This window comes from Simochromis diagramma, unplaced genomic scaffold (assembly GCF_900408965.1).
Source record: "Simochromis diagramma unplaced genomic scaffold, fSimDia1.1 OVJJ01000630.1, whole genome shotgun sequence".
Classification (NCBI taxonomy): domain Eukaryota; kingdom Metazoa; phylum Chordata; class Actinopteri; order Cichliformes; family Cichlidae; genus Simochromis; species Simochromis diagramma.
Genome location: NW_024386927.1, coordinates 116,441 through 130,245, shown reverse-complemented (window position 1 = coordinate 130,245; position 13,805 = coordinate 116,441). Strand labels below are relative to the sequence as shown.

At 46.1% G+C, this 13,805-nt stretch overlaps 3 non-coding genes and 1 pseudogene across 3 annotated transcripts; 2 read left to right on the top strand and 2 right to left on the bottom strand.

Moving 5' to 3' along the window:
• Positions 1–1,110: 1,110 nt before the first annotated feature.
• LOC120736675 lies at positions 1,111–6,111 on the bottom strand (annotated as a pseudogene).
• A 6,741-nt stretch (positions 6,112–12,852) lies between these two features.
• trnan-guu lies at positions 12,853–12,926 on the bottom strand. The gene has a single exon. It is a non-coding gene; the product is annotated as a tRNA-Asn (tRNA).
• A 207-nt stretch (positions 12,927–13,133) lies between these two features.
• trnak-cuu lies at positions 13,134–13,206 on the top strand. The gene has a single exon. It is a non-coding gene; the product is annotated as a tRNA-Lys (tRNA).
• A 346-nt stretch (positions 13,207–13,552) lies between these two features.
• trnag-ucc lies at positions 13,553–13,624 on the top strand. The gene has a single exon. It is a non-coding gene; the product is annotated as a tRNA-Gly (tRNA).
• Positions 13,625–13,805: the final 181 nt, after the last annotated feature.

Sequence of the window (13,805 nt, the reverse complement as noted above, 5' to 3'; positions counted from 1 at the left end):
GAGAAGAGCTGTGCTCTGCAGGGACACAGACGCTTGTGAAAGTGCTGGGCACACGAGACGTGCTGAGGTCTACAGTCAAAGGTTTTAGGGTGGAGCCTCTGCAGAGGTGGAGGGACAGAACGACAAAGGAAGGTCCGCAGAAACAGGATACGTGTGTGTGAAGGTGGGATGTGTTGTGAAATCTGTTTATGTTGTCCTAGTAAGGCTACCATGAGGGCAGCCACTAGAGGTCGCTAGAAGACCGGTGTATATGTGTTTTTCCAGAAATTGATGTAGCCACGGACACTGCTGCTACAATTCAATAAAAAGTGGTTCGTGCTTGAGAACCCTGCGTCTTATTGCCTCCGAACATGACAGGATGAGAATAGCAACAGTTCAGGTTGCACTTTGATGTGGGCGTGTGCGGAGGAGGGGCGGAGCATAAGGAGCTGCCAGAGCAGAAACGGGGTACGTGGATGTGCGTGCCACTCGTCGATGGTCCACGCTGCACCGTGTTGGTGATGTGAATAAGTGTGTTTGGTGCTGGGACACGTGAAGACAGACTCAAAGCTATGATCACAGCTGGTGGGGAGTTGCTCCACTGTGGGAAATCTATGACCCGTATGACCTTCCACGCCTTTCAGGCGTTGTGGGCTGGAAACCTGCACCTGGGAGGTGCAGGTTTCCAGTTGCATCGTGAGTGATGATGAAGTTTAAATCAGACTGAGTGGGAGTGGGTGACAATATCAGTAGTTACACCAGAGGTGTCCAGCTCCAGGCCTGGGGGGCCTGCAGGGTTTAGACCGTGTCCTCGATCCATCACAGCTTGATTTAAATGGCTAAATGACCTCAACATGTCCTGAAGTTCTCCAGAGACCTGTGAATGAACTGTGATATTCAGGTGTGCTGACCCAGGGTCAGATCTAAACCTGCAGGACCCTCCAGGCCTGGAGCTGGACACCCCTGAGTTACAGTGAGCTCTGTTACGGTCGAGGGGTCACAGCTTTGCTGCTGCGACGATGAAACTGGCTGTAATTAGAAGCAGCGGTTCCATACTGTATGAATATTATAACCTGCCAGCTTTTGTTCGGGGACAGACCTCTGTAGCAACTGTTCACAGCTGAGAAGAAGAACGTACCAGAGGAATGACTCCCGTTTAATAAAGGATTTATCACACAGGTAGAAGACAAAGTAAAAAGGTCCTGCTGATCATTACAAAGCTCTGGAACAACACCACGTTCCCTCCTATGCACACATCAAATACATTTGATCCCTTTGAAGCGTTTAAATATCAGACACAGCTCTGCTCATCAAGTCACTCTTAATTACAAACATGATTCATCTTCCATTTGATTCCAGTTTACATAACATTTGAGGGACAAAGTCCAGGACAGCACAAGTGGAAACAAGCCGGTGAAGCTCAGCAGGGACGTCCTCTGACTAAGGCGTCACTGAGCGAGTCCAGTCAAACGTCTTCGAGGTAAACGCTTGTATTAGTGTCGTCTGTGCATCATCCTCCTCGCCGTCAGCCTGCACGCTGTACAGACGGCCTTGTGTGTCCAATGGTAGTGGGGGGTAGTGGAATGACTCTTTTAGTGAAACCTGGGGAAGATTTTACTGCTGAGGACACCGAACGTCGTTCACATCCTCCTCCGAGCAGGGGCTCGGTTCCCTTTGTCATCCAGGACATTAATGCGACATGCAGCCAGCCCTGCTCTCCTGCACAGTGCACGTGTGAAACATGTTTGATGTCTGTTTAAGGAGCACAACTGTTTTCTCATCATTTTCCAAACTCCGTGTAGTGGCTTCATTCACATTTAGGGAATTTCAGGCTGACCCCGTGTAGTAAAAGGAAATAAGTGCTGCAGAGCCGAGCCTTTCATGTGCACAGTGAAAATCATGAGGGGGCAGAGGTGAGAGGAAATCAGCTGCAGCCACTGTACTCAAAAATCATTACAAACTAGCTTATTGTGCGATTCAATTCTTTAAAGCAGTGCAGGTGCAGCTGTGCACGTGTTTGCTGGCCTGTAGTCCGACGCCAGAGGTTTGTTGGAAAATGAAGACAAAACAAGGTTATGAAAGGATCTCAGTTTAAAAACAGAAAGCTTCTTGGTTTCAGCAGCGGGTCAGGAAGTCCCACAGGATTCCTGCCGTTCCCTGAAAAAGTTCCCCGTGGTGAGATGATGTGGGAGGAGCCCAGTCAGTTGATTCCATTTGCTTCACTGGAGATGATTGGCAGAGCACCTGCAAACACACACAGTGAAAAGGTGAAGACGCACAGGCAACACGCTGTGTGTGTGTGTGTGTGTGTGTGTGTGTGTGTGTGTGTGTGTGTGTGTGTGTGTGTGTGTGTGTGTGTGTGTGTGTGTGTGTGTGTGTGTGAGAGAGTGAGAGAGAGAGACTTACGCCCTCTGATCTTGATTGGCCAGATGAGGATGGAGCAAAGGGCCAAAGCTGCGACGATGGAAACGCCTCCCGTTACAATGACCATGACGTAATGGTAGAACCACACACAGGCAGGACAGCACACCACAGTGCTGACACACACACACACACACACACACACACACACACACACACAGAAGAGTTTACTGTCAGGATGGGTTCTTTTTAAACACACCAAGGTGAACACACACGTGTGTCCTAACAGCACAGTCACCGGACGTGTGCACATGTAACAGTTTTAAAATAAACAGGTTTGACATGTTTACTGTTTCTATCTGACGCCGTTCATCAGAACAAGTGACCAAGTCTTACTGACACTGATCACGTCTGCTGCAGAGTTTTAGTTAACTGACATCAGTTTTAAGGGTTTTAATTTTGCTTTAATTAACAATAAAAACCTCAATGATTCTCAGCAGACTGTCACCGAGACACAGAGGCCACAGTGGTGCAGCGTTCACACTCAGGCATCAGGATGGAGGACACACACAGTCTGCCAGATTCTAACAAATTTATAGTGTGTGTGTGTGCGCGTGCGTGTGTGCACGTGTGTGTGCGTGTGTGTGTGTGTGCGTGTGTGCGTGCGTGTGTGCGTGTGCGTGTGTGCACGTGTGTGTGCGTGTGTGTGTGTGTGCGTGTGTGCGTGCGTGTGTGTGTGTGCGTGTGCGTGTGTGCATGCGTGTGTGCACGCGTGTGTGTGTGTGTGTGCGTGTGGACTAACTGGCAGGGATGCAGGGCCTGAATGATCATCACTGCCAGTCCATTGGCCAGCTTGTCAGTGAAACTCATGGCTCCGTACACGAACGCTCCGCTTTGCTGCAAAGAGATGAACAAATTCGCTCAAACAACAGGATCCTTCGTCCTCCGTCTCGGCCTTTCACGCACGTCTTACCGTCTGATCTGCAATGAGCTCCGCAGTCATGGCGAGCGATATGACCAGGATGGTGGCGGACCCGGCCCCCAGCAGCACGGCCGCCCCGTATACCTGCTGACCCATGGTGACGTCCAGCAGCACCCAATACGAGAACGCCATGATCAGCAGCAGGCCCACGAAGTATGTAAGCTGGACCAATCAGAGGACAGAAGACACATGACAGTGACCCACTTCTGCCTTTTTGATGATGCAGATACAGAAGCAATCACATCCTGTTACTGAGTAATGAAGTATTGTTACTGTGAACACAGCACAGGCTCCACCTTCCCCATTTCTGTGGTGCAATCGTGTCAGTGTGACTGACAAGAACAAATATGACGTTTTGTTCTCAAAAACATTTGTTTTCTACAGCGAGGAGAGCAGCGAGGAGAGCAGCGAGTCCCTCAGAGCCACTCGTGCTGCTTTCAGAAACCTGACCTGGTTTACTTACACATTTCCCAATGAGTTTGCTGACAGGCTTCATGATAAAGGAGGACAGGAAGCCGCTCACGTACATCACCAATGGGATGGTAGCTATGAACTTCTGTTGGGAGGAAAAAACAAGCAGAAGATGAGCGCGTGACGACAACCCAGCGTGTTACGGGTGAACTGGACGATTTCCCGTCACCTTTGGCAGCCCCAGAGTGTTGATGAGATACATGGAGATGTACGTCTGAGACAGGTTGACGATCAGCCTGGTGGACATGTAGAGCACGGCCACCTGCAGAGACACAGCGAGCAGGTCTGCTGATGCATCTACGATATCAAAATCCTACATCTCAAGCTGAACGGGTGCTGACGCCCGCCCAGCCTTGGAAGCTGCTCCCGTCTCATTCTGAAGAGGTTCGGGTGGAGGTGGCGTCAGTGCTTTAGTCATTCAAAGCTCCATACCTGGTAGAAAGAAGGCTGTCGCAGCCAGCATTTCCACTGCAGGAGAGACGAGAAGGTGTTGGAGCGCGGCAGCAGTGGCCTCCGCTCCCCCTCGGCCTCCTCCGACTCCTCGCTTGCTCCATTGCTCTCTTTTGTTCCCACGTGGAAAACGACGGAGAAGACGACACCGATCCCCCAAAAACAATAGTGACAGATTCTGCAATTACACACAGCGTGGCACCACCTCATCATCGCTGCTACAAAACAAGCTCCTGCTGCCCTGAGATAGCCAGAGGACACAGTGGGCGGAGTTATCAAACCCTGGGATCCCTTTTAGGGACCGTTTCTATCGACTGTTCATTTCTGTCCCACCTGTCAGCCCGGCAGCTTCTGCTGTGGCCGGCGAGCTTCGTCTCCCCTCTTTAAAAGCTGATCTACACAGTAAATATCATCCAGATGCAGCGCGGCCGCCATCTTTATATGCTGAGTGCAAAAGTATCATTGATGGCTTTATGTGGTCTGTACAGTCGTCACCATATAAATACAAAAAAAAAGTACACAACTTTGCTGTCACACTGTTACTGCCTGCTCCTGTGTGCAAATGAAGGTAATTAGGTTCAAGGAGGCTTTGTTCTAGAACAGAGGGAAACCTGGATAATCAACCCAAAGCTTCTTAATCTTGTGACTGCGTCGAGGAGGCAGCATTCACAGAAAGCCAAGTGAATAATGAATCACACCTGAGGGGGCAAATCTTCCCGTCACAGCCCTGCACAGAGTTCTGCTGAAGCATGTTTGTGCAGCAGCAGGATATACAGCAGTGTTTGTGTTTAAAGCTGCCACAAACCCAGAGAACCTCACCACTGTCCTGATCTGCTCGTGTACACAGAAAACTGCAGGTGGGAGCACCAAGCACAAACATAACATTAACAACAAACACAAGAATCCTGAGTCTGTATTTTCTGCTTGAATAAAACCTAATAGAAACGTGCACCTTTCTGCAAAACAAGTGTCGTAAGAGACATTTACATCCTGGGTTTTTTTCCACAGTACACATCTACATTCACAGTCTTACAGAGTACGCTGGCAGAGCCAGAGGCTTGAACTCCAACAGCTTTCAGCCCCACTCCGATGCTGCTACACCGTGCTGTGCTCGCAGCTATGCCCACGCGTCAGCCTGCTCACCCTGAAGATGATGATGTCTGCTGGTCCCAGTGAATCAGGGTCTTCATCCTCTCCAGCCTGGACGTGAAACAGCAGGTAAGCCACTCCATACACGGTGATGTTGGCTATCACTGTGAACGCGTACCTGCTCCCACACACAAAGCACAGAGTGGACATTCACACCTTGATGCACGTTCAACCATCCAGGTAAGGAAACATGAAAAGGGTGATTCTGTTCATCTGGATGTCTTCAGTGGGAGAAACGTTTCATCATCATCAGCTGACTGCAGGTTTCAACCTTATAAACAGGACATTTGCACAGTGACTGAAACCAGCTGACTGAGCGCTGGGCTGTGAGGTCACTTCCTGGATGTTTTCAGTTTCTGCCACTGAAAACATCCAGATGAACAGCATCAGCGTTTGGGATGTGCATCTATCTTTTGATTCTCGTCATGTAAAGCACGCGTGTATTAACCATACCTGTACGCGGTGAGCTCTACTTTAGCATGCTCACAAGTGACCAGCTCTGGGATGAGGGACAGGTGAGAGATCTGCGTGGCGGCCCAGCCGAACTGAAAGATGATGATGAATGGGACGAAGTAGATTAGACTGGCCCACTGAGGGGTGAGGAAGCTGCAGCCCACACACTGGTTAAAGATGAAGGCAAAGGAGAGCACTACGCTCAGTGTACCTGGATGTAAACACATACAGAAGCAAAGAGATGACACAACGCGGATCATATCTATGTATTAATTGGTTTTTTCATTTACCCCCTCCCCAGTAACTAGCACCAGATGAGCACATAGAGGAACATAATGAGAAACAGAGCTCTTCACAGCTGACCTCAGTGGCTAACAGGGGGTTTGGTTTCCCCTCATCTGCCTTCTGCATGCATCAGGACTATTTCAGCAGATGTTGCACAGCAGCGTGGCAACCAGATGACGCAGTCGCCAACGAGAACTCTGGGGAAACTTTCATACGTTTTCAGCACCGCTAGCTTTTAGTTCTGTGCTTTTGTTCCTGCTTGACAGCTGCTTTGGTAACACAATAGGCAACAATATGCACAAGCCTCAGCCTGTTTCCCTACCGGGCTCTTGTTTGCACTTTTGATGACATTTTGCACAGCGTTTAAGTTGTTAAAACGTATCATGTGAACCTGATCAATAAAATCCATGGTAGGTGTTGGAGCAGTCTTTCCATATATGTATACATGCACAGCAGACTGACTGTGGTTAATCAGTGCAAACCTACCTTGACCTTTGGTTCATATGGCAAGACTTTCCTGGAAAATAGCACGGTAAACAATTAAAGTCATGAGACGGGGCAATATCCAACGCACATGTTTTACTTTAGCCATAAATTTTATAAGTGCATTTTAAGTCTCACCAGCCACTCACATTTAACTGAACCAGAGTCGATGTACGAAATCCTGGAGTAATAAACACTAACGGCTGTTATCATCCACCTAAACAATATCCAACTTGAAGAAGAGGACTTTAATTTTAGCCAGGGACGTCATATCCAGCATGTTTCTGGTGTTGTGGTGTGGGAATGGAAGCGTTTAAGGCACAACTTTGTCCTAAACTGATGTTTTCCTGATATTAATTGGTCTCCTCACAGCCACCATAGTTGGGTATATGCACTGAAATGGGAAATGGGTCAATAGCCGGAAATCCGTACCTGGAACGTCGACTCCCGTCTGTGAGTCACGAGGCGTGTTACACACCAACCGCTAAAAAGCAGAGCTTTCAGATTCGCGGAAACTGCTCACACACTGGTTTTTCCCGGAAAGGCTAAGCGGATTGTTTTGGGCTCAGAAACTAATCAGTTTCTACTTGTCCACTGCAGCAAAACTGAAAAGACGCTGATGGGAAAGATTTCAGCTATCTTCAAAAACGTCACTATGTACCAAGTATGGCGTATCACTTGCCATAAAGAAACAACACACTCTGTGCACATTCTGCCTACAGACAGCATCTCACAGTATATGTAGCCAGGTAGTGCACGTGTTAGGTTAATATGACACAGAGGGAGCTGCGGTGTCCAGGTCCATGAGGCCCTAAACAAAGCACATAACGCACAAAATAAGAAATAAAAGATGAAGACATCAAGTCACGCAGCTTTAATGACTCATGGCCACATGACCATCTGAGAGAACACCACACGAGTCATTGATGTGCAGTGACGACGTAAAAACCGGCACCTGTGCTGTGGCACGATGACAGCGGTACAGTATGAAGTTTACATTCAATAGACTCAGGCATTATTCATGCCATAGGGTTAGGCAAAAAGAACTGAGCAGATCCAACGTGTTCATGTTTGAGTGATAACAGTAGATGGCTGGTTGGTACCAGGAGCTGCTCGGTATGTGGGCAGTGACCTGCCCATTGTGCGTTTGCATGTGGAATGCCAGTCCGACGGCTTTAAAGAGAGGGAGAAATGTCCTGCAGACACATCGTTCAGGCGGTCTCAGTGTCGCCCGCTACGAGAAGCAGTGGAATTTAATGTCATGTAACACCCAAGGCAGTTTGAGAACGTTAAACTCTGCTGAACAGCAAGAGGTGATTATGACTGGAGCAATGCCAGGCGCATATACAGTGTATTTAATATAGGAGAGACAAAGGGCCGGCTTGTCACTTTAGTGTGTAACGTACCAACTAATGCCACAGTCTCCTCTTGCCGTAGTTTCCACAGGCCGGTGCGTCTTGGTCGGACTCGTAAAGGCCAATAAGAGGCGGTACAGATTACACATCGGCACCTGGCCGACCAGCAAAGCACACCTGCACAAAAGAGAGACATGCTTGGTGACCTACTGAACAATCACTAGAGAAAAGCAAAAAAGAAAAAAAGCAACAACCAGCAAGGAACAGTCAATCATAGCCGTCTGGGCACCTGTGGATGTATTACGTGCACCGAACGCACTTGAAAGCTGAAACGGTTAAATGGATGTAGTCGCACAGTAAATGAGGGACGGATGTGCCAGAGACACAGACAGTGCAACGCATTCATCACGCTCAGCTGGGCTCAGGGAAGAACACGCAAGCCAACTCCGCGTGGTGGACAAAGACGTACACGTAGTGTGGTTGACGTAAGGACGGTGGAACCGTCATCCATGATGGCGTCACGGTAAGACGTCAGAACTGAAACGATTAAAGATGTTAAGCGGCACATGTTACATGGGTGCATAATGAACCCCCACAGCAGCTGCTGTGAGGCTCGTTCAAGAAAACAACAGCCTGGAGATGGTGCAACAGGACCCCGAGTAGCGGCCGCGCTGAGGACCGGACGCACGACCAACGGATAACCGCACGCACTCGGTTGTTTTGAATCCCGGGAGCCAAACCGAGTGGTAGAAAACGCAGCAGATTACGTTGGAGAATCCATGGAGGCCACAACAGGTCGGTGAGAAAGTGTGCCCACCGCGTAAGCTGAGCCTCTTCAGCGAGGAGAGAGAACCGTCCGTGTCCCGACATCCCAGCTGGAGTGAAGACCAGAGAACCAGCTTACAATACAGAAAGGAAGCTTTACGAGCTGAGCTTTTTCTGCCACAGTCCTGGGGGAAAGGAGGCTGAAATGTCCTACATCCCGTTTTTCGGGTTGCCCCCTTTTTACGACTGAAATCGGTTTTAATTACGGGTTTGACCATCGCGGTTTTTTAAATGAAAACATGTGGCGCAACTTTAACCACCTGTTAGCCTTACCTTTAATTCAGTTGCCACGTTGTTCTCGTGAAAATCAGGTGACAATGCCAAGCGATGTGGCCCAAGCCGGGAGGAGCGTCTTAGAGGAAGGAAACCGAAAACAGAAGCGGCATCATGGGCGAAGGGGGAAATTTCAAACCGCCGCCAGCTCCACTCTTTAACAAGCACAAACATCCCACAACGGCAGCGAATGAAAAGTCCAACCAAAGAACTAACACTGAGCAGTGCTGGTTTTAAACTGGAAAATAACTCAAATGTAGAAATATTCCAGTGTTAGAAAATCAGCACTGCTCAGTGTTAGCTTTGTTAATCTTCAAAACTGACTAGGTTACTTTTAAATATAACACTGTCAAAAGTGTTAATTTAACACTCAACAGTGTTGTATTTAACACTCAGAGGTGTGGACCCATATAGACACTCTCCAGTGTTAACTTAACACTGGAGATTTTGCTGTGTGAATATCTGCAGCGTGATTCATGCATTTAAGCACACAGTTGTCACAAACATTTAGTTTAAACTAGGCTGAAGTTTACTTATCAGATTAAGATGAGATTACCAGGAGTCTGACACTCACACTTAGGACAGCTTATATAGATATATGTGAGTGAGATATGACATCATTTGTGAGCTAAAACCAATAAAATTTAATGAAAGCTAAACAAGACAATGAAGTTTTATTTTATTTATTATTTATAATGAATATTTAGATATTTATTTTATTGGTATGACCCTGAAAATGCAAAATCCTCTGTGACCGTTTTTACAATGGGAAAGATTTTTTCCTGCTTAGCGATGATCTAAATGCCAACATTGTAACTGATTCAAAAGAAGCTGATGGACTCATGATTGTGTTATTTATCTGTTTTATGGCTCATTACTCAAACATTTTTGTATGCTTGTCAAAAACACAGAAACGTTGGAGTTCTGTCTGTACTCCCAGTTCAAAGCCATTTGTTACATTACATAACTTCTAATGAACAACACGATGTCTTTCTTTTAGTAACACATTCAAGTATCAGCACAGAGCTGACAGCAAAGTTTCAACTAAACAGCCCACAGAAAAATGACGTGGCTACATTGATGTTGCTGGGTGGGAGGAGCTTCACTGTCACAATCGTAAAAGACTGTGCATATCATTGCTCTAATTTTTATTTTATTTTGCCGCCCACATGAACTGAGACCAGGCAATTGTGCATAAAAAGACGTGCTGGAAAATGTTGTATTTATTTCTTTATTTGCTATGCATCCGTCTGATTAGCAACTGCGATCACTAAATTCCAGATATATTGCTTTCATACACCAGTACATGCCACACTGAAAGCTGCTGAGACAGCTGGGCGGTCGATGACAGCAAAGCTACGTCAGTCATATAACTGATGAAGCCCGTTGGGCTGAGGCAGCTAATTCGTTCAGGTTGTCAAAGCTTTCATTTCTTCCTTCACTGGTTTCGATGAACTCACATTCAGTTAAAGAAGTGAACTTTAACTCTAGAGGGTGATGCTTTTTAACACGACATGGCTTGAAAAGTCAGTAAGAAAACACATAAGAATTGATTTAAGAAAATGAAGAAATGCAGAAGCACACATAAACAGATTTATATGCAACAACATGTTTGTGGAACACCAAACCAACACAAAGTAACTGAGTGTTAACCACATCTGCCGAACAATGACATTACTCAGTGTGTGTCAAAGGCTAGACTTACACCAGCAGCATTAACAATAACGGTTTTTCAATGCAAAAATAAATATTTGCACCAATGCATGCTTTCTAAAGAAAAAAATGACCAGCTCTTACCTTTGTCTGATGAATAAGAGCTGGTTTTAAAAGCCAGTCAGTCAATCTTGTGATTCACTGATAGTGTGAGATCTGGCTGAGAGCGGGGAGTGCCGGCTTACAGAGGTGGAGCTAGAGCAGAGGGAATAAGCTTAATCTTCACAGTCGTCATAATCACTGTCACCATAATGTTGTGTTGTTTAATATGATTAGGTGCGATATCTGTCTCAGTGTTATGGCCTGAGGAGGCCGAAGTGGACACAGCATTTTTACATGTTTTACTTATGGAAAACAAAACAAGTTAAAGTAGTCGTCTGTTGCTTTGGGTTTACTTTTGAGAAAAAGAAGAAAAAGAGTGAAATATGTCCTTATCTAGCCAATTAGTATTTAGTTCTTCAGTGTTGTACGTTTTATGGTTTTTTTTGGACAATCGCAGTTTAAAACTGTGGCAGTGTGTGCTCTGCTTGTGTTTTAATCGTAGTATCTACAAGCCTGCAACACAAAATGTTAAATATGCCACTTGTCCTCCTCCCTGCCAGGCTACGTCACACAAGTCCTAACCGCCAACCCAGGTGGCCTTGCATGGAGTGGGAAAGGACCAGACTCAACAACAGTACGTTATCAAGGGAGTTGTTGATCGGACTCCAGCCTTAGAGACGCACAGCTGGCGCCGACAGGGGTCTCCGCAGTGAAGTGAGTGGTGCTTTTTAACTTATTGCAAACAGCTCATATGAATTTCAAAGCAGTTCTACAGTCCAACACTGGTCTCCTCAATCTCCCGTTGGAGAGCCGCAGAGCTTCGCCATACTTGCGTTCTGTGATGTTGTCATTTCTGTGCTCAGGAGCCGATTCTGAGAACTCACGGCAGTGTGCCTCCCCGAGATGTCATCCAATTTGCGCCCAGAGATGTTATTTCCGAGCGAGCCCCTTCCGAGATGTATCCAGTCTGCACTCAGAGATCTTATTCTGAGTATTCACAGCAGCCGTAGCCTCTCCAAGATCTTATCCGTGCTGCACTCAATGAGCCCATTTTGAGAAACTCACGCCTCTCCCATCGTTTGAATCCCAGCGGGCAGCCTTGTGGGGGTTTGAACAGCCGGTTCCGCTTCCTTAATTCTTCGATAAGTCAGGGCCAAGCCAGCTCCGATCAGCCAGAACCCTGTTACCATGGTTTCCGAATAGGTAGATATCTTCAGCACTCAGGCTCACCCGAGCCCAGACTTCTCGTTGAGAAAGGGGTGTCAATTGCATTCAGGGACCAGTTGATCCAATCCATAATTCAAATTAAAATATAAAACAAAAAGAAGATGCACATTCTCTGTCATATGGACTTGCATGAATAAAGGTCCTCTTCCGTCTCTCCAAGGTATGTGAGCAGCAGATGGCTATTTCTCTAAGTATTTCAATTGTCTTGTGCTATTTAAGAAAAAATAAAGTATGAGTATAAACTACATGGGTGACTGCCAACAAAGTGCATTTCAAAGCTACCCAAAGTCTAAATAGTTGTCCTACCTCAAGAAGCATGTCCTTGAGCTGCCTGATTCTCACTCCCTTAGCTCCTCCCCTTGAAAAAATGACATCCATCAGTTTTGGGGTGCAATGGTCAAGTGTAGCCATTCAAGGCTTACAGTGGTTGAACTCTTGAACTTCTCCTTTATCTGTAGACCACACAAACAGAAGAATTCAGTCTTGCAGACTATATTGCATTAATTAATGCTCTAATACATTAGTTAAAGATGATAGATGTGATCTAAGGCTACCCCAAGTTTTGAGGGAACAAAAACATTCTTAGTGAAGACAAGAGAGACATTCCCACCATAACCATGGCGTAATCTGTAATTTTTTAGCAACCCTGTTCTTGTTTCAAATTTACACATTGTGCTTATGTCTTTCAAGCTTATGTCTTTTACATAAGCTTGAAAGTCCACCATGCCATATTCACCATATGTGAATTGCCCGGGCTACACCAATGATCAATTATTATTATCATAAATAATCAACAAAAATTGCCGTCCCTGGGTGGGCTCGAACCACCAACCTTTCGGTTAACAGCCGAACGCGCTAACCGATTGCGCCACAGAGACACACGAGCCGTAAAGCCCTTCAAGGAGAATAAACGCGTAAATTTTGACGAAAAAAGTCTTGTCTTTTCCTTAGTCTACTAACTTTTCCGTTTACAATGATCAACACTTAAAGTATTGTTGGGCATACACACAGCAATAAGCAATAACAGCAGCTCTGTACCCTAACACTGTAGGTAAAGTCAAAGTATTTTTACTTCGTTTTCAGTTGCCCGGCTAGCTCAGTCGGTAGAGCATGAGACTCTTAATCTCAGGGTCGTGGGTTCGAGCCCCACGTTGGGCGCATGTCTTTTGTGTTTTGTCTTTCCATACAGCAAAAAAAGGCCATAGATATTTAGCCATTTAAACAAACAAAAAACAGAAACCACTGCTTCCGGAACCTTTCGCGTGTTATAACGTCATTCTGTACAGTTGTGTACAGTGTATTATTCTTATTGTATTCTAATTTTTGCTATATAACTTTTGCACTGTCCACTTCCTGTTGTGACAAAACAAATTCCCCACGTGTGGGACAAATAAAGGTTAGCTCTATCTTATCTTATAACCACTACACTACGGAGACAACTGGTGTCGATGTCAAGTTGAATGACCGAACACCAGTTTACCAGACCGTTTTGTAGTCTATACATGCGTTGGTGGTATAGTGGTTAGCATAGCTGCCTTCCAAGCAGTTGACCCGGGTTCGATTCCCGGCCAACGCAAAGTTTTCGTGAACGATTTCCTCCTACCAGCAGACAATCTACTGTTTTACATGTAAAGAAAAGATCACCAGAATATGTCTCTTTAGCTCTGACCTTTTCCCGTTCTTCCTACAAAGATCTATCAAATAGTTTCTTTTTTCTGAAATGTTTAAAAAAACAACACAACGCTGTTTAATGAGTT